Genomic DNA, 18,741 nt, shown 5'->3' with positions numbered 1-18,741 from the left:
TCCTGTCATGGGGTTTTCTTGGCAAGATTTGATCAGAGGAGGTTTGCCATTGCCTTCCTCTCGGGCTGAGAGCATGACTTGCCCAAGGTCACCCAGTGGGTTTCCATGGTGGAGCAGGGATTCAAACCCAGGTCCAGCACAAACCACTACACTACGCTGACTCCTACCTGTTGCATTGCCCAGTACTTTCTACTCTGTATGGCAGCTACTATCCAAATTGGTAGGTAAGACCCTTCCCCGCCATCTGTTCTTCAGTCCTCTGACTCCATTGCAACCTGCAGGCATAGTCCATGAGTGATATTTCCTTGTTTAAAACTGATGGTAGGGATGCAGGTGTCTAGATGTGATGGTAGGGATGTTGCAGGTATCAGGAGGGAGGGGAGGACTTCATTGAGGTCCATTGGGTTTTCCAAAGATGGAAGTTGAGGGGGCAGTGGGATGCAGCATGTATGTCGAAGACATCTTTTTCACTCTTTCCCATAGATGCCTGGCTGTTCGATTTTTCTCTTTCAGATGAAAAGTTTAATGATTTGAGTGGGAGGAAGAGAGATGGGGAGGAGGGACAGAAGGTATTTTTATATCTGAGTTGGAAGCTTTGCTTTTTTCCTGCGGAGCTTTGTGTTCTAATTTTGATTTCCCACAGAACATATGGAAGAGAGTCGCTTTGAACATCAATGCTGAAGCAAAAGAAAAGACCCCATCTGTTCAGCATACAGTCCTCTGTGTTTGTATTTCATGGAAATGCTGGTTGAGCAGAGAGAAAGCTTTTTGCTCCAATTCTTTTGTATGGCTAGCAAAGAATTGGATGTCCCAAAATTTAGCACCATACAGTATGCTGCCGTTTGCAAATAAGGTCCTTGCAGGCGGGGTTTAGAAACCATGCTGCATATGGGGACCTTGTTGCCTGTCACTGGAGGAGAAAATGGAGCATGATTACAGGTTTAAGGCAGCAAACTCAGAAGTGATTTAGAACAGAAATACTCTAAAAATCCATTAGGCTGACTAATGCTGTATTTCCAGTATTTTAAAGCTGAATTTTCTTGTCAGAATGGTGTTCAGAGTTGCATACGAAAGGCAATAAAACAGGGTAAAACATTAAACCTTAAACAGTCTTAAAAGCCAAAGCCTGAGAAAATGAAGCAGGAGCCATTCAGAATGTTGCAGAGTCAGCCAGAGCCGAATATTTTGGAAACAGTGAAGCTGATCAGTCATTCAGGTGACAGTAAGGAAGGGTCTCCTGAGGAAGTGTACTTCTAGGGGCTGCAGCTCTGTCCCAAATGTCTTGCAAACATTGTTGTGTACATACAAGTTGTTTCTGACTTGTGGGAGATGTGTTCAGAGGGAGTTTGCCTTTGCCTTAAAGCACTGGTCCCCAAACTGTGCTCTTTAAGGGATTTTGGACTTCAGCTCCCAGAATCCCAGACTATTGGCCAAGATGGCTGAGGCTTCTGGGAGCTGAAGTCCAAAATCTCTTAAAGGTCACAGTTTGGGAACCACTGCCTTAAAGCATTTCTCACAGCCGCTGTGAGCCTTCCTTAGGGATTCTCACTTCACTTTTTTCCAAGGCCCTTGTTAAGATGGAAGCCGCGCTCTGTTAACCAAACCTCCCCCATTTCTCCTTATATCTGCTCCACCCCCATCCATCCATCCATCCATCCATCCATCCATCCATCCATCCATCCTCCCTTTCTCCCCGGGCTTAATGGGGACGCATTCATTCAAGAGAGCGAGACGCTTTGCTGATTTGGCTAATCCCAGATAGCTAATTCTCTTGTATGGGTCCAGTGAGGCAGGTTGCTGCATAAACCACAAACACAGCTCAACGGTGCTGTTTAGGCATTCCCCCCCCAAAAAAAGGGGGGGTTGCATTTGATTTTTCTTGCTTTCCTCCAAGGAAGGGAAAAACATGCTACTTCTTGGATGCCATCAGTACTTGGCCTGCCATATAAATAAGATCTAAGGGGAGAAATTGCTATTTCTCAGGGCTCCAAATTTGAGACACTGATGCCCAATTTTTCTTCCTTTCTAAGCATTGGCGGTGTCCTTCCAGACCTCAGTCCACATTCTCCCCCCAACATGCACGGTTAGCTGTGGAGGACAGGAATTGTAGTCCGGCCTGTCCAATAAGAATTCCTAGATCCAGGTATGAACTGATGATACCTAGAGAAGTTGTAAGCATTCAAGAAGCTGTTTTCCCCCTCATGTTCAGCAAAACCACTGTTTTCTGCAGGTTCCTGGGCATTTTCAATACTTTGGGTGGTTCATTGACCTCCTCTTCTGTGCTTGACGCTCCTTGCTTTCTATTGTGACCCCAAAAGGCAATTAGGGTTTGGAATGTGGGAGATGCCTTTGAACTGGTGAGCAGTTGCTAACAGGGCAGATGGATGCCTGCAAGGTTGAGCGAAGGCAGGAGAGAATTTAAGACCGCAGAGACCGAAAATGACAAGGCAGTTGGCAGGAGCAAGTTTAATGGCAAGAACTCAGCTTAAATGATTACAGCTATAAATGGCTAGTATTGTAATTCAGGCTTTCAAAGCAAGGGAGATGGAAGGGCATGGCGTGGGAAAGGAAAGCAGTCATTAATAATAACCAATCTTAGTGAAACATGCATACAGCTTACACCTACAGAAAAGGGTTAGTAAGTCAATAATATCCACACATTTGGGGAATAAGCACTTTATTATTTATTTAATTGCGGTTGAAAGAACAAGTCATTGAAAAGGCCCCCTCCTCTGCCCTCACCAGATGCACTTGTGATGGAGGTAGGGCCAGGAAAAAGGCCTCCTCCAAGTATCTTAAAATTTGCACAGGCTTATAGAAAGAGAGATGATCATCAGATAGTTTGAATCCAAATCATATAGGGCTTTGTGGGTCATAACCAGCACTTTGAATTCTCAGTGGAGCTGTTTCCAGAAGGAAATTTATGCTTATTAGATGCATTAGATGCATTCATGGTTTGGAGAGTTTAGATTTGCCATTGGGTGGGGAAGACCATGAAGATATACTGTACAAATGTTAGGGTGGACATTTTAATTCATCTTCCAATGATTTGTCTTGGCCATGCTGGATAGGTTTGATGAGCGCTGTGGTGAGACACATCCGGAGGGGTACCAGGTTGGGAAAAGTTCTTTTGAGCATGTTTTCCCCCCTGGTTTTTTGGAGAAATAAAAGGAGAGTTCCCAGATCTCTAGTGGATAAATGTTATTAGTTCTGGTGCTCAAATAGTCTTAGGTGGGATCAAGACTGGTGCAATTTAACATGTGCTTCTGTTGTGAGAGACTGAACCTTGCTTAAACATTTTTAAGTACTGGGTATGTTAACTGCTAATGAAAATTGCTAGCAATGCTGTGATGCCTACCAAACTTTCCCTGCCCTCTCTGCCCTCCCACATGTGTGTTTAGCGGAGAGAATATACGCTGTAATTTTGGTGACGGCGTAAAAGGCTAATTAAGGGCCTTGTGCAGTTGGCTTGCAGTTCAGCTACACCAAGTAGCAATCGCTTGCTATAGCATTAAAGCTCTGCGACTTCTTCAGTTCACCAGACAGGTTTGTGCAAAAATGCTTTGGTAGACTTCACTCTACTTCCCCAAATGCATCTGAGGAAGCAGACTTAAGTCTACAAAAGCTCATGCTGCCAACTTCTCCCTTTCAGTTAGTCTCAAAGGTGCTACAAGATCTCTCTGCATATTGCTTCTACGTACTAACCCGACTATATCTTTGAATTTTAAACAATAGTCGCTGCTCTCTGTTGCTGGACATCCTTTCATTTGGTCCCAGTACACTCACACACCTGTTTTAAGAGCTGACCCCCCTATCTGTACTTGCTCTTTCAGTGCCATGTTGGCAATGGCTGTGTCAGTTCTCTTTGCATTCCTGGCATGCCTGCCTTCTGTACTCTCCCTCCTGTTTTCCTCTTGCCCTTTGAAGATCGCTCAGGCGCTGACTAAATCAGCCAGGCCTGTTTGCAGCTCCCAGAGCTTCTCATAGCCCACTTGAGAGGCTTGCAGGTGGGGGAATGTCTGTATGTGTGTCTGTACAAGGGAGAGAGAGTTGAGAGATCACCCATCTTCCCTCATTTGGGGATGCTTGTCTGTACCCCTTTACCTCCTGTCCACTCTCATTCCTTGTTTGTGTGTTCACAAACGGATAATCAACGGCAGAAAAAAAGTTCCTCTTGAAACAGAGCTGCTCTGTGTTCTAGCTTAGCTATTTGGCATCCACACAGCACATATTTGCATGGCAGAATATTTCAGCAGCCTTTGTGTGACACTGGCAGTGTGTCTCTGACCAGAGACTGATTTTCCCCAATGAAAGTTATCGGAAGATTACAGTTGTTGAGAAAGCAAAGCCAGCAAAAACAGCCTTGCAAGGACTGTACTTTGCCCACCTTGGACTCTGGGAGTTGTAGTCCAAAGCATCTGGAGGGGGGCATCTTGGCAGAGGCTGTATTGGGAGGTGGTTGTGCTGTAGAGTGACCAAGGATGGTGGGAGTCATGGGTCTCCCCGCTCTTGGTTGTAAGTTCACCAGGTAGGTTCAGGTGCTTTCTCAGCTATCTTTCCCCCTCTGGCCCTGCGAAAAACAAGCCCATGGGATTGCTAATATTGTCTTGGCTCAGGAAGGATGCCTCAGAATAAACAGGAAATGCTAGGGAATGTCTGAAGTGCTGCATAAGTAAATATCAATAAGAATACCATGGAAAGCACTGTAAGATGACAGATAAGTGTTCCAAAAATGTTATTTATGTAAGGAAACAAGTTTATTCTTGGTGCATCCTGAGTAGGAAACCTATGCTAGGATGAGCTCACGGCTCCTGTGCCCGCTGTCCTGTTTGCTCCTTGTTTTATTTTTTCCTTCTGGATGCCTGTTATGTCTAAGTGACAAGAGCATCTTTTTGGCTTTTGTGATCCTGCAGCACCGTTTCCAGAGCTGACTTTGTACACTGGGTAAGAATAAAAAGAATTGGTAACAGTAGGAAGTGAGTGGCTTTCAAGAAAGCCAGCCTTTAAATCCTGCTTCCTATTGGTATATCATCCCAAGTTCATATCTGGGATAAGACCACTGATTTTCCAGTGGTATCGTTTCCAACTCAAGGCAACACAATCTAATTTGGCATCTCTTGACATCTTTTACCTATAGGCCTCTTGCAGGACAGAGACAGACCCAGATCTCAAAGGACAAAGGACATTAGATTTCTTTCTTTCTTTGCTTTTATTCCATCACCTCAGGGCCATTTTAGTGGTGATGGTTTGGTTTGAACTCTCTGTCTGCATAGACCAGAGGTGGACAACTGTGAAAGACTAGGGGACCGCATTAACCAACCTGGAGACTTTGGAGGGCTTCCCACACCTGATCCTGCCAAAATCAAACCCCAAACAAAAAAACATTTATTTCCACCCAGATGATCCTTGATGCCTTCTTGGGGTCATGGTGGAAATTTTGGGCATTTTCAGACCAAAAAAGAATTTTCTGACCTCTGACGGGGGGGGGGGGGGCATTTAGGGTTTTATAGATTATAACCCAGCATTTTGAATTCTGCCTGGAAATGGACTGGTAGCCAGAGAGCTGTTTCAACAAGGAAATGTGTGTTTATGAGGGCACAGTTACACTGTAGAAATAATGCAGTTTGACACCACTTTAACTGCTATGACTGCAATCCACAGAATCCTGGGGTTTGTGGTTTTGTGAAGCACCAGCACTCTTTGGCAGAGAAGGCTAAAGGCCTTGTAAAATTACTGGGGGCCACATGCAGCCCACATAAACCCAAGCAAAACGCAGACCTGTGATATTATTAAATATCACTTCCACTCCAGCTTTGTCTGATGAAGAAGCCAGTGGGCTTTGAAAGCCAATGCGGTTAATTTTGTGTCTTCTGCTTGGCCTAATAAAGATATATCCACAGGGAGTTCTTGGGAGTTCTGGATACCATTTTCACCATTCTTTGTCTTCCCTTTAAAAACTAGAATGTGGAGTGAGTTTTGTGGGCAGCGAGAGCCAAGATGACCCCTGCAAGTGGTCTTCCATTTTGTTCTGTTTTTCCTGTCAAAGGGCAGCCGTGACAGCTGTGATTCTTCATTAACTGAGTTCGGATCCTTTGGTGTCAAGTATATCTCTGTGGCACTGAGTGGGAAGCTGCTGGAGGAATGTGAGGAAGGGGCAGGTCTGTGAAACCTCACCATCTGGTCATTAATGTCCGAAGAAAGTCCTTATCTCCCCCCTCCCTCTCCATGTGGCTTCATTCCCATCACAGATATTTCAGTTTGGCTGATTGAAAACAGCGAAGCAGCGCAGTGGTGGGTGGGCAGCATGAAGTGGTGGAGGCATGCAGGAGCCTGGAATGGTCAAGTGAAATCATGCTCATGAATGAATGGATTTTTGTCAAAGTCTTTAAGAAACACAAAGTTTTAGAGCAAGGTTGGACAAAGGATCCCTCCAGAATATTTTAAATAGGTTTGCAAGAGCACCCTCCACTGTGGCCTTGTGTGCCTTCAAATAGTTTCTGACTTCTGGCAACCCTAAGGCAACCCCACCATGGTGTTTTCTATGGCTGAGAGTGTGTGACTCACCCAGGGTCGCCCCGTGGGTTTTCATGGCCAAGCGGGATTCAAACCCTGGCCTCCAGAGTCATAGTCCAATGCTCAAACCACTACACCAGGCTGATTCATTCCATCATGCTGCTTAATATTTTTAAGCTGTTTTTTCAAATCTGGTGATTTCTGCTTTCTCATTTTCCATTTTTTGGTACTGAAAGGGAGAAACATGGACTACTAAATGCTCACCTCCTTCTCAAACTTGCTGAAGTTGTCTACTCTTGGTTTAGGAGGTTATATGGTAATATCTATTTTGGCTTTTTTTGGTCTTGCAGTCTGGGGTGCTGTGAGTTGTAGTACAACAATTTTTAAATTATGAGTCTTAAAGTTTGAATGGATTGCTTTTAATATGTATGTTACTTTAAGTGGTATTATGTATTTATTAACTAGTGTTGTGTGTTTTTAACTGGTGTTCTGTGTCCATCTGTTGTTGTATTTTAATCTGTTGTCTCCCTTGATACACAGGGAAAAGTGGGTAAGAAATAATAATCACAGTTATATGATGGTGGTGGTGGTGATGATGATGATGATGATGATGATGCTAATGGTGCAGAAAACCAGCTTGGGGGAGGCAACTTTGGATGCAGTCCCCCAGATATCTTTTAGATGAAAGGTCCTGTGGAGAAAGCAGCCATATGTCTTGAATGGCAAGTTGGAGCTGTTTAAAACATGCTCTTGCATGTGCTGCCTTGCGTTTATTTATAATCCTCACAGTTCATTGGCAGGTTCATTAGCCACAGTTGACTCTGTAATGAGCTGTGGTCGAGGGAGTACAAAACAACATCATAGAGATGACATAAATGACCCTTTTTATTCATGTCACACCAGATTTTCATGAACCAGGATGATATTTGGGAGCATATTAATTCCATGCCACAGTGGGACTGGGACTTGAGCCCCTTCCTAATTTTGTCCTTTTACAATTATTCAGGGTTGCTATAAAAAATATGAGCATTTTATAATGGCTTTTTTTCCTTGTAGAGAATACTGAGATTTTCCAAAGGCAGGACACGGCAATTGGATGGTGCTTTTGAATGCTTAATTTCAAATCCGTTCTTATCTGAAATACCCTGCTTTCTTTCCTCTTGTGTGATATGGTGCCAGATACAGCTTTGCCCAAAGCTATAGGGAACAGCTGGCCGAATGGGAGTTGATGGATATGCATTGTGATGGACCTCTATATGTTCAACCTGGTTGGTGCATAACACACTTGTGTTGGACATACCTTTCCTTTCCTGCAAAATGTTCTCAGGTTCGGGATCAAGCAGTCTCATTGGGAAGCCCACCTTGGCCACTTGTTTTGCTGAATTTCTATCTGCTCAGTAAATTCAGAGAGCCATCATATGGCAAAGCAAGCAGGGAAACAGCTGGGGAGAGTAAGCTTCGGATGCCTGCAAACAACCTGGAGGGGAAAAGAGCCATTTTCTGCACTCTTCTCCCCTACTTTCCCCCTCCTCTCTTTTCTATGTCCTGAAAGGCTTTCATTGCATGATTAGGTCAACAGCACCAGGGTTTTCTGTGGCAGCGGTTTCTCTTGTTCATAAGTCCTTCTCTGTGAGCAATGTGGCTGGAAAGTAGCTGCTGAGAATGGCATGGTCACTATTTCCCCATAATCCTGAATGGAAGGTAAGCCTCTGTTATGGTTTAATTTCTGAGGTGGCACTTCTGCCAAATCAGCCTTGCGGAGAGAAGGTACATCCTTGCCTTTTTTAAATTTAATTTAATTTATTATTTATTTAGAGCATTTATATCTTGGTTTACTGATTGTTATTTTGACAGTGCCCTGCCCTTGGGCTTACAATCTCAAAAAGACATGCCACAAAGGGAGAAAAGAAGAGTAGTGGGGAAGAGCAGATGCTGCCAGTTTTTAGAGATGGTTAAAAATATTATTTGAGTGAAAACCTTCCCTGTTTGTGTTCTCTGAGTTTTCATATTGTGTTTTTTCCCCATTGCATTGATGTACGCCACTTTAAAAATGACGAGGGGCTTATAAATAAATGGGCCCAACAGCAAATCAAGCCTGAACTCACCTTAGAAGCCAAGTTGCTAAGCCAAGACTGTTGTAGTTTAGTCATATTATAAGAAGACACGACTCTTTTAAAAAGCCGACGATGCTTGGCAAGGGAGAAGGGTAGTAGGAAAAGAAGGGAGATTGCATTACAAGTGGAAAGACTCCATGGATGAAGCCACTGCCCTGGGTTTGCTAGACTTAGCAGGGCAGTCGATAGTTATAGGATCACCATAAGTGGAGTCAGTTAACAGTATTAATTATTTGCAATAAATAAATAAACTTCTGGAGTACAGTACTTGTCTTGTATCTTTTCTTCTTCCTGCTCCCTGAAGTAGTCCATAGCCTAGAGTGCATTGTCCAGCGAAAGGGTAGGGTTAAAAGAGAAAAGCAAGGCACAATTAGTTCTAGCAGTAAGGTCTGCTGCCAGATTGCATTAAAATCATCATTAAAGCAAATTCCTCATGGAGGCCATTGGGAGACTATGACTGATTATACATAAATGAAAAGGGATTATTTTGATTTCGTTGCAATGCCTTCATTACTTAAATCTCCCTTTGTTAGGGCTCTTGTCCAGGTTGCTGTGATGTTGAGGTTAGATGTCTTGATATTTTATTTTAACAGACTGACGTTGATTTGTCCGTGAACAGAGGCCGATGGAAATAAAACCACTTGGCTCCTTGACCGTAGAGGGCTTTGGGTTTGAAGCCCTTTTCGATCAGCTGTCTCCTCAGTAGTCTACAAGTGACTGGAAAGGCTGATTTCTCAGTAACTGATAAGCTAATTTTGATTGTGGGGTTTGTTTCCAGGACTCTCTATGGATACCAAAATCTGTGGATGCTCAAGTCCCATTATAAACAGTGGTGTAGTAAACTGAGCCTTCTGGGGTCTCTGCCCATTGTGTGGGGCACAGATGGCATTACAGAAACCCTTGTTTCTTTTTGGCGTGTTGTGTGTAATCTGTCTTTGTGTTGCATCTCTCTGTCTTGGTGTCTGCCTGTTCTGGGAAGGGTTGGACTTTGGGCAAATTGGATCATGCTGTAAATAAAGAGGGAAAGGTTCCCATGCCAAGAAAAGTAAGCAGAAAGTGCTCTGAAGAACTTACTATGACTCAGTCCCGGTTAGCTGGCGCTGGGAGTCAGCCTTGTCAGGAAGAGGACAGAGGCTTATGCCAGTTTCGGAGCCCTGCTGTGATATTTGGAAGTTGAATCATTGTGTGACAATTGTGAGTCTGGCAGATCAGAGCGACTGCTGGATTCCCAGAAAGTTTCGAATGACTAACTCTGGTTTTGTTTTAGAATGACTACAGAATGAAAGCTTAGTGGACCTTTTTGCTGGCTGTTCAGTGGCAAAAGGGCAGGTAATAAAAGAGCCACTTCTGTCAGTCTTTTTTGCACATTGGTTCTCGGTTGAGCAACCTGGTTAGGAGTTAAAGGGCAGTCTAGAAGAGCCACTGGATTACCTTTGATGAGATCTCCTTTATGGTTTGTGCACATGCAAAGGAGTTCCTAGACAAAATGCTTCTCTGGGCATTTGTAGGTCCATCATGATTCTGTGATCAACCTCTGGCAGTGGAGATCCAAACCAGTGTGTCACTGGGCATCAATTGCTGTCCTAATAGCTCAGTCAGAGGAAGAGATCTTGGCTCTGCAGTTAAAACAGAAGCATTTTCCCCACTCAGTGTTTTCAACACAAGTAGGTTTGGGGAACTGCAACCCGCTGGATACTGAGTGTTCATGACAAGCCATCCTCTCTGGACCCAGGGGCTATTTCTCCATCAGTTCCTTACCTCTTCTGTGTTTTGGGATCCACCATTACTTTGTCCTTTTTCCTCTCTCCTCCTCCCCCTTTTGCCTTTTGATGTTGAATGACTGCGTGGATTGGTTGTTTTTGTTTCAAATCCTGCTGCTCCATTGGCTGGCAGCTGTAATCCTGGGTCTGTCTTGGCTCAGGTTCTCTCTCTCTGGCTTTCATTCTTCTGTTTTCCTTAACCCCTTTCTTTTCTGCAGGATCTGTACACAGAAGGACACACCGACAGGCAAGAACACAAGCTCAGTCTGGGAAATGGAATTGCTGCCTTTGGTGGAAACAATAGCAAGGAAATCTTAAGAGCCTCAAGTCATTATAGAGTGTGTGTGTGTGTCTGTGTGCAAATCCTTTAAAATCCTGACACTTTTCAAGGCACAGGCTGGAGGCTTAGAGGAATTTGTGCCTCTTTTGACTTGGGATAAATAGTGTGCACCATCCAAAACCACATTCGTTCCGTAGAGTTAATAAATGTGTACAAAACTCATACAGAAAAATTGGGGGCTTAGTCCTGAATAGACTGGGAGCTCAGTGCTACTGGCAATATCATACTGAGAGCCAGCGTGGCAGAGTGGGTTGAGTGTTGAATTTTGACTCAGGAGACCAGTTTAGCCATGAAATCCACTGGGTGCCCTTGGGCAAGTCACACTCTCTCAGCTTCAGGGGAAGGCAATGGCAAACTCCCTCTGAACAAATCTTGCTAAGAAAAGTCCATGATGGTTTCTCCTTAAGTTGGAAATGACTTGAAGGCACACAACAACAACAACAACAACAAGGCTGAGAGCTCAGCGCTTCCTCTGCCAAAAGAGAAGACTGAGAAAGCAGACAGAATTAAATCAGCCTGGATCAGGATCAGTAACAGGTGGCAACACACATTCACTTACGTTCTTTTAAGCCAGGGGTAGGCAACCTTTTTGAGCCAGGGGCCGGGTTGCTGTCCCTCAGACAACTGGGAGGCCGAAGCCAAAAATAAATAATTAAGTATTTTTTTAAAAAAAATTAAATATATAAATAAACCAGGCCAAATGTAGGACAAAATTTGCAAATGGAAGACACTTTTTTTAAAAAAAAAAATGGAGGACACGCAAAAAAATTTGCTGATTTTTAAAAAAATGTTAATATAAATGCATGTTTCTGAGGCTTCTATAGACAATTGCCCCCCAAAGGCCCCGGTGGCAATCGGCAGCAGGACCAGGCTGGGGCCGGTCCCAAGGCCTCGCCGGGCCGCATCCGGCCCGCGGGCCACAGGTTGCCTACCCCTGTTTTAAGCCTAGATACCATTTTACTATCCTCCATATCGTACATCATTCCGTTCCTAAGCACTTGCAAGATATTCCTGAAAATATACTTTTCCAAAGATAATTTTTCTGCATACATTCTCCTGAACATTATTCATGTTCATGGTGCAGGAACTCTCTCTGGCTTTTATGCTTCAGATATTATTATTATTATTATTATTATTATTATTATTATTATATCATCATCATCATCTTCATCATCATCCCACCTTGGGCTATGGAGCAGATACTTGGAGCTGTTCCAGAGCTTACATTTTGACAGACAGGGCTGACATCCTGTTAGTGACATAGCATGCATACTTTCTGTCTGAGTTTCTGTCTGTTGAAAACCTATTAACCTATTGAAAATCTGTGAGCTGGTAAATTCAATATGGCTAACCAGCTTGAAGGGACTGGGTTGCCCCTTTGTTTTAAAAAGAAATACTAGGTTCCTTTCCCCTTGCTTTCTCTGGCTCTTAAGAGCTGCAGGCCGCTCCCTGCCTTGTCTCTGGTTTATTTAAATCCATTTTCTAATGTTGGAAACATAGCCAAGTGAAACTAGGAGCAAGTTGACAGAAGGGTCCAAAGTCTCAGTTTTGTTGGTTTTGTCTTCATGTTCATTTTAACCAGCATAAGGTTGATGATGTGGAGGAGAGGAAGTAGATAGCCATTCCAGTTTAAAATCGCCAAATACGGCAGAAGAGGCAAAGTCTGAGAGAGGGAAGGTTTGTGTCCTGGGTAGAGGCATCAGTGTTTTCCTGCAGATAATGGCTGGAAGGGGAAGACTGTATCTCTTGGTGGAAATTCTGGGCTCCTGTTAATGTGGAAACGTGACCAAAGATAACCTTGTGCATGTCATCTCTCTCTCTCTCTCTCTGTCTCATTGGCAGGATTCTGTTCCTGTAATCCAGAGATTATTACAGAGGACTAGGCAGTAGATCATAGATGCCTGGTACCTTATATTGTTTGATGCTGGACATTGTGTGTGAAGAATTGCCATGTCACGGTCCATAGCAAGAGGTGAGGTAGGGAAGCTTTTACATCTTAACAGGTTGAAGCTCCCTCTTTCCCAGTCACAGAATGTGGGAACATATAAGGTTTTTGTTCATGATCCCACCAACAAGATTAATGGGAGGTAAAAAACTGCACCCCTTTCCCCCCTCCTCTTCCCCCATCTTCCTTCTTACTCCTTGCGTATAGCTCCTAGCTCTTTTTTTAATGGGTCACATGTTCAGGGTGACTCTGAAACCAACACAGTTGTTATCATTTATTTGTATAGTGCCATCACTCTACATAGCCCTTTGCAAGTCAAAGACCGACTAAAAAAACCTAGTTCCCTGCCCTCATGTCCAAGGATGCCCAAAGGCTTTCATGGCAGGCATCCATAGTTTTTTGTGGGTTTTTCAGGCTATGTGGCCATGGTCTAGAAGAATTTATTCTTGACATTTTGCCAGCATCTGTGGCTGAAGATGCCAGCCACAGATGCTGGCGAAACATCAGGAATAAACTCATCTAGAACATGGCCACAAAGCTCACAAGAAGCAATGGATGCCTGTTGGCATCTCTCTTTGGAGCAGGCGGTAGGAATGTGCCCATAATTTCTTTGGCCTTAGCATTTGTAGCCATCCACTCACACGCGCTCAAAGTTACTCCCCAGCAGGACTCATTGAAGAACGGAGATCGACTGTTCTCCATGTGTGCCTGAGTTACTTTGAGCTGGGCAGCAGTGCAGCTACGCCTTCTCTCCTGCCACCCAATGCAGGGACTGACTGCTAGCTAGCAGGAGCAGGGCGGTGCTTCTGGACTTGCAACGTCAGGAAACTTGTAGTAGCCGAGGGAATGTGATCTGAGAAGTGTGTGTGTCTGTATCCCTGACAGTGTCTCTTACAGGGACAGAGCAACCGACTTTCTCCTCCTCTGCTCTCCCTGAGCAGAGCTGAAAATCTAACCTCCTTTTCTGGGTAGAAGGGGACTCTTTCCACCTTTGGAATACTTTTCTCTCTTCCACCCCACCCTCCTTTGCCTTGGGATTTCTTCCTCTCTTGCACCCTGCGACTGACTATACAGGAAGTACAGCAATGGCAGAGGTAAGTACATTGATTCCTTCCTGGTGGCTTGCTCTTCTGTTCCCTTCCCTATAGAGTTTCAGGAAGGGCGGATTCTCCGTCTGTGGAGGCCAAGGGGCTTTGTCTCCCCACATTCCCAATATCTTGTGTTTATGAAAGGCACTCCGGCACAAACTTGTCCTTTGATTTTTACCAAAAGTGTTTAGAGTTTGGAAAGACAGATCTTTTATGAAGTTGTGAAGACAGAAGACATTTCTTGCAGGAACAGGGCGGGAGGGAGTTTGAATGCTTTCGGTCTATATTTAGTTTCCACTTAATGGCATTTTGTATAGAAATCTCTTATCTGGGGGAGAAAGGGCTCTTCAAAGAAAAGGCTTTCTAGAAGGCAAAGAAGCCCTGTTAGCTTTTCTAACCTTAACATTTTTATCACAGATTAAAACCAGCCTTGCCACCACTTTTAAAAACGGGGAGGCTGCAATGTCAACATGCAGTGGGGCTGTAATTACAGTTTTGTGCCTCAGATTGTCCTCCGTGGGCGTCTGCACCGCCCAGTTCATTGTGGCTTGAATGGTGGTTAGGGGAAGGTTTGGCAATGGGGCAAGGATATCTCAGCTGTAAAAACTAGGCGTCCCTGTATGTCTGAGTCTGCATGAATATGAAAGGCTTTTTCCAATTAAACCTCCTCTCCCTCTTAGCCCCAAAATACTCTGCAGAACCAATCCAGTTTGAGACTGCTTTAACTGCCCTGGTTCAGTGCTAGGGAATCCTGGGGATTGTAGTTTATTGTGGCACCAGAGCTCTCTCACAGAGAAGGCTAAATGTCTCACAAAACTACAGTTCTCAGAAGTCCCTAGCATTGAGCCGGGGCAGTTAAAGCAGTCTCAAACTGGATGAGTTCTGTAGTCTGTTTTGGACCTTAAATGATACAGCTTCTAGGTTCCTGTGGGTGTCTGTGTCCCCCATATACTTGTGTTGGTGTTGCAAAACTGAGTGACTGAAAAGTTCTAGGAAGGAAGGAAAAGATAGAAAAATGGGTTTGATGCAGGAGGAGATAGTGGATAGAGACTGGATCGAGACAAGAATGAGAAGGTCATACCCCCAATGCACAATACACAGTGCAGCATTTCTCAAGAGACACATACGACTGCCCTAGCTCCTAAGACAGCCATTCCTCAACATGACACCCTCCAAATATACAGTATTGGACTACAACTCTCATCTTCCATCTGGGGGTGAGGCACCAGGTTCAGGAGGGTCTTTCCTAGACCTGCATTCTGTTCCTACATTCATAGGCTACAGCCAGGTATTCGGAGATGTAGAAAATGTTATGATGGCCCCTTGAGAGCCGTAACTGATTGAATCTGGCACAGTCTTCTACAGGGTTCACTTGTTCTTAATTGCATTTAAAACCCTTGGACCCTGTCTCTGCCTATATGTTCATGCAGCCTACGCAATAATTACAGATAAATCCCTCAGTAATAGAAAAGCTCCTGCTGTAAAAAGCTGGGTTGTCTCCAGAGGTGAATTATTTTTCTTGGGTAATCTTAGTGAACGCTGATATTTTTAGATCACAGGATTCTGCCCGTGTTAGAATCCCTTAAGTAGAGGCCTTATCTGAGGAGCGGAGAATAAATATGTGAGTAGTTTTCTAGGTAAGGAACCTTTGGTTTTTTCTTTGAAAAATCACCCAAAAGTAACTGAAAGATGGTAGAAAAGAACTGAAAGAAGAACCTGCATTTAATAACCCATTGAAAATAAGATAACTTGAATCAAGGTGGTTTATGGCTGCAGACTTAGAAACTCAGTGCCCTTAAGCCTATTTAACTGCTTTGCTTTGAAAGCCTAGAGACTCACTGCAACTTTCATTTTAATTTTGTACATGTATTATATATACTCTCTGTTCTCAGATTACAGTTTGGACATGGTCCTTCCTTCCTTCCTTCCTTCCTTCCTTCCTTCCTTCCTAAAAAGTATCTCCCCTTAGGCTCTGTTTCTTCCTCAAAATTAATAGCAGAAGACTTAGCTTGGTGAAGAGAGAATAGTGTTATCAGCTGCAGTAAACATGGTTCTCCACAGAATGGTGTTAGTACACATGGTGCTTTACAAAACATCGCAAGGCAAGCCTATGCCCCAAGGCAATATTCTAAAATTCAGTGAACTAACAGAAGAGAAATAGGAAATAAAACAGGGACGAATAGAGCTTTTTTCCTCTCTTTTCCATGATATGTGAGGGCTTAGACGGTTATATTACTAAGTGCCTCGTGTGATTTCTGATGCAGTCTGAGGAGGGATTGAAAAGAAGGAAGGAAGAGGCTTCAAGTATTCAGAGAATGAGTTCCCAGCCTAAAGGACCGAAAGGAAGCAATAAACCTTTGGGTTGGCTAAAAGTAAAGTAGATCCTTCCATATACATTCTGCTCCCTGAGTTGAGAGAGCAGATGAGAGAAGGTAAATGTAAAGCACTGGAGATGAGGTTATAGTACGGTAGACTGTCTTTGACAAATGTGTGAATGTACAGTGTAGTGTAGTGGTTTGAGCTTTGTACTATGACCCTGGAGAGCAAGGTTCGAATCCCACTCAGCCATGAAAATCCACTAGGTGAACTTGGGCAAGTCACAGTCTCTCAGCCTCAGAAGATGGCAATGGCAAACCCCCTTTGAACCTTGTGATAAGTTTCCTTTAGGGTTGCCATAAGTTAGCAGGGACTTGAGAATAAAACAACATCACACACAGACGCAAAGCAAGAGCTCATAGAAAACATGATGGAGGACTGAAAAGCCAGTGAAGACTAGGCCAACCCAAGTGTGGGATTTCCATTTCCAAGCCACTGAATTCCATGCTAGCAGAGTCCTCTGCTGCTCAACAATGACTGTTCTGATTTCCAGACCCCAAGACCATCCTTGTGCTAAGCTATTTCTGTTTATTCTGCCATTTAGGTTCCCAGTCTATCGAAGGGTGTGCCTTCCGTGGCCTCTCTTATCTCTCTTCCCTGCCACCCCCACCACCCACGCTTTGCCCGCAGGAGCAGAAGTGTAATGGACGTGTAAATGCCATTGCACTCAAATTGGCCTCGGCTGGAATTTCCATTCTGAGCATCAAACCCAAAGAAGCGAGTAGTGAGTGGTCTTAATGGCTCAGTGCAGCCTTTGCCAGAAAGCCCTTTGGGGTAATGTCAAAGTCAGAGCTGGTCATGGACTGGCTTGTCGTGGAATGAGTTCTTGTAGGTGCTGGCAGAGTCCACACACACATGATCCAGGTGTTGGGTTTCTGTGGATGGAGTTGGTGGGGAGGGTAAATGGGGGCAGGTGCAGTATTGCGGAGGATTAATCACGTTAATGAGTCCAGAGCCTCTGTAAGCTTATTCTACAGCTGAACAAGCTGGAATTTTTGCCTCTGCTCATCTGAAAGTGGCAATGGGTTCTGCTCTTGCAGTGATAGACTTGCAGCTGGTGTCTTCAAATCATGTCTGAGAGGAGAGTTGTGGAGTTGCAGGAATTGAGGGAGCAGAACTGCACATATAAGTGGAGGTGTATCCTGTCAATGTTGAATTGGCCACCAGTCTGGATTGCATTCCTTCCTTGAGGGTCATTTTCTGACCAGCCAATGCTGCATTGAATAACAGTGGCAGCACCTGACATAGGAACCTGAGCAGCAAATAATCTCCTAAATTGGCAGGGAGATCAAATACCAGATGATCCTCCAGCCCTGAGGAATTGTTTGGCAAAGAGTGCATCCATCCAGTACAAAGGTGAGCAACTTCATGGGGACCAGGGTCCCCTGCAGAATCCCATGCACAACAACCCTAAATACTTGCATTTTCTTCTGCAGACCCTCTCAAAATGGCAAAAGGAGGTGATGAGATGTCACTTCCTGAACCCATTTTGAGAAGGACTGCACAGGAAATTGGAGGTTTGGGGGCAGGGTACAGGGTTTCTGTATTTTATCTGCATTTCCAAGTTTGGGGAGCTTTCTTTGTGCTCCCCTTTTCTGGCACAAGCAACACAGCCAAGTTCCCTTGACCAGCCAGAGGGAAAAAAGAAGGGTTAGTTGCCTTTTAAAACAGCATCAATGAAGGAGTGAAAAGCTGTTGGAAATACTTATAACAAATAATTGAAACTATATTCAACGTTTTATACCTATAACAAATAATTGAAACACTACACACAAATGTCTTAAGGATGTTTGTAGAAGTAACATTGCAGTGTGATAGTTCCAATGTTATTTTGGTTGATTTTGTTTAATTTTTCCTGTAGCATTGGCTGGTATTCCAAGTTCATTTAAAGCCTTACAACCAAACCAGTTTATATCTGATCCCAAAGAAACAAGTTTTGTCAGTCTGCTGTTTGTGTTCTCTTTCTTTCTCTCCCCCCCCCCCCCCCCCCCCCCCCCCCCTTTTCTTTCTTTTTTTAAGGTGGTGATTATGCTTCCAGCCATTGGCAAGATCTTAGCAGCCGGGTGTATGCTGGTGGACCGTGTGGGCGTGCTCCGTTCCTCTGTTTATCCATGGCTGTTAAAAAGTGTTGCTTTATGGCTGACTGATTAAACAAGGCAGGGAGATAAAGGGAAGTTGACCGGGGTTAAGGTTGCTGGCAATGGCCAGTGAGACCCCGGGGAGAGGGAGCCGGCCCAGGGGCAGTTTAACCTTCTCCTCCCCTTCAGCAAATATGTAGGGACCTTTGCTATGAGGGCCAGGAAAATCTATTGGCTCCGGCTTAAAGCAAGTATTCAAACGTGGATGGCAGTTTTTAGATGCATTAGATCTCTTGGGACTGGCGCTTTGTATCCCATTAAAAATCGTTCAGCCGTGAAGTAACAGTAGTTGATTGCGCTAAAGTTACTGTGCTGGTAAATGTACTTCTCTATGGCTTGTGGGGCCTCTTCAGTCGGTAGAGATTAAATTGCTTTTGTTCCCTGCTGTTTTAATGGTTTTAGATGGAACTGGGGGCAGAGCTTTCTGCTGTAAGTGATCTAGGGCTGCTTCAGAGGGGGTTTAAAAC

General features: G+C 44.2%; 1 long non-coding RNA gene across 1 annotated transcript; it reads right to left on the bottom strand.

Annotated features, from left to right (window-relative positions):
* Window positions 1-8,845: 8,845 nt before the first annotated feature.
* Window positions 8,846-10,602, bottom strand: LOC121915443. Its single transcript, XR_006100716.1, has 3 exons — window positions 10,386-10,602; window positions 10,059-10,243; window positions 8,846-8,942 (listed from the first exon to the last, which is right to left on the bottom strand). It is a non-coding gene; the product is annotated as an uncharacterized LOC121915443 (long non-coding RNA).
* Between the last annotated feature and the right edge of the window lie 8,139 nt (window positions 10,603-18,741).

Source organism: Sceloporus undulatus, chromosome 9 (assembly GCF_019175285.1).
Source record: "Sceloporus undulatus isolate JIND9_A2432 ecotype Alabama chromosome 9, SceUnd_v1.1, whole genome shotgun sequence".
Classification (NCBI taxonomy): domain Eukaryota; kingdom Metazoa; phylum Chordata; class Lepidosauria; order Squamata; family Phrynosomatidae; genus Sceloporus; species Sceloporus undulatus.
The sequence above is the reverse complement of the archived record's forward strand: the minus strand, read 5'-3'. Positions and strand labels throughout refer to the sequence as shown.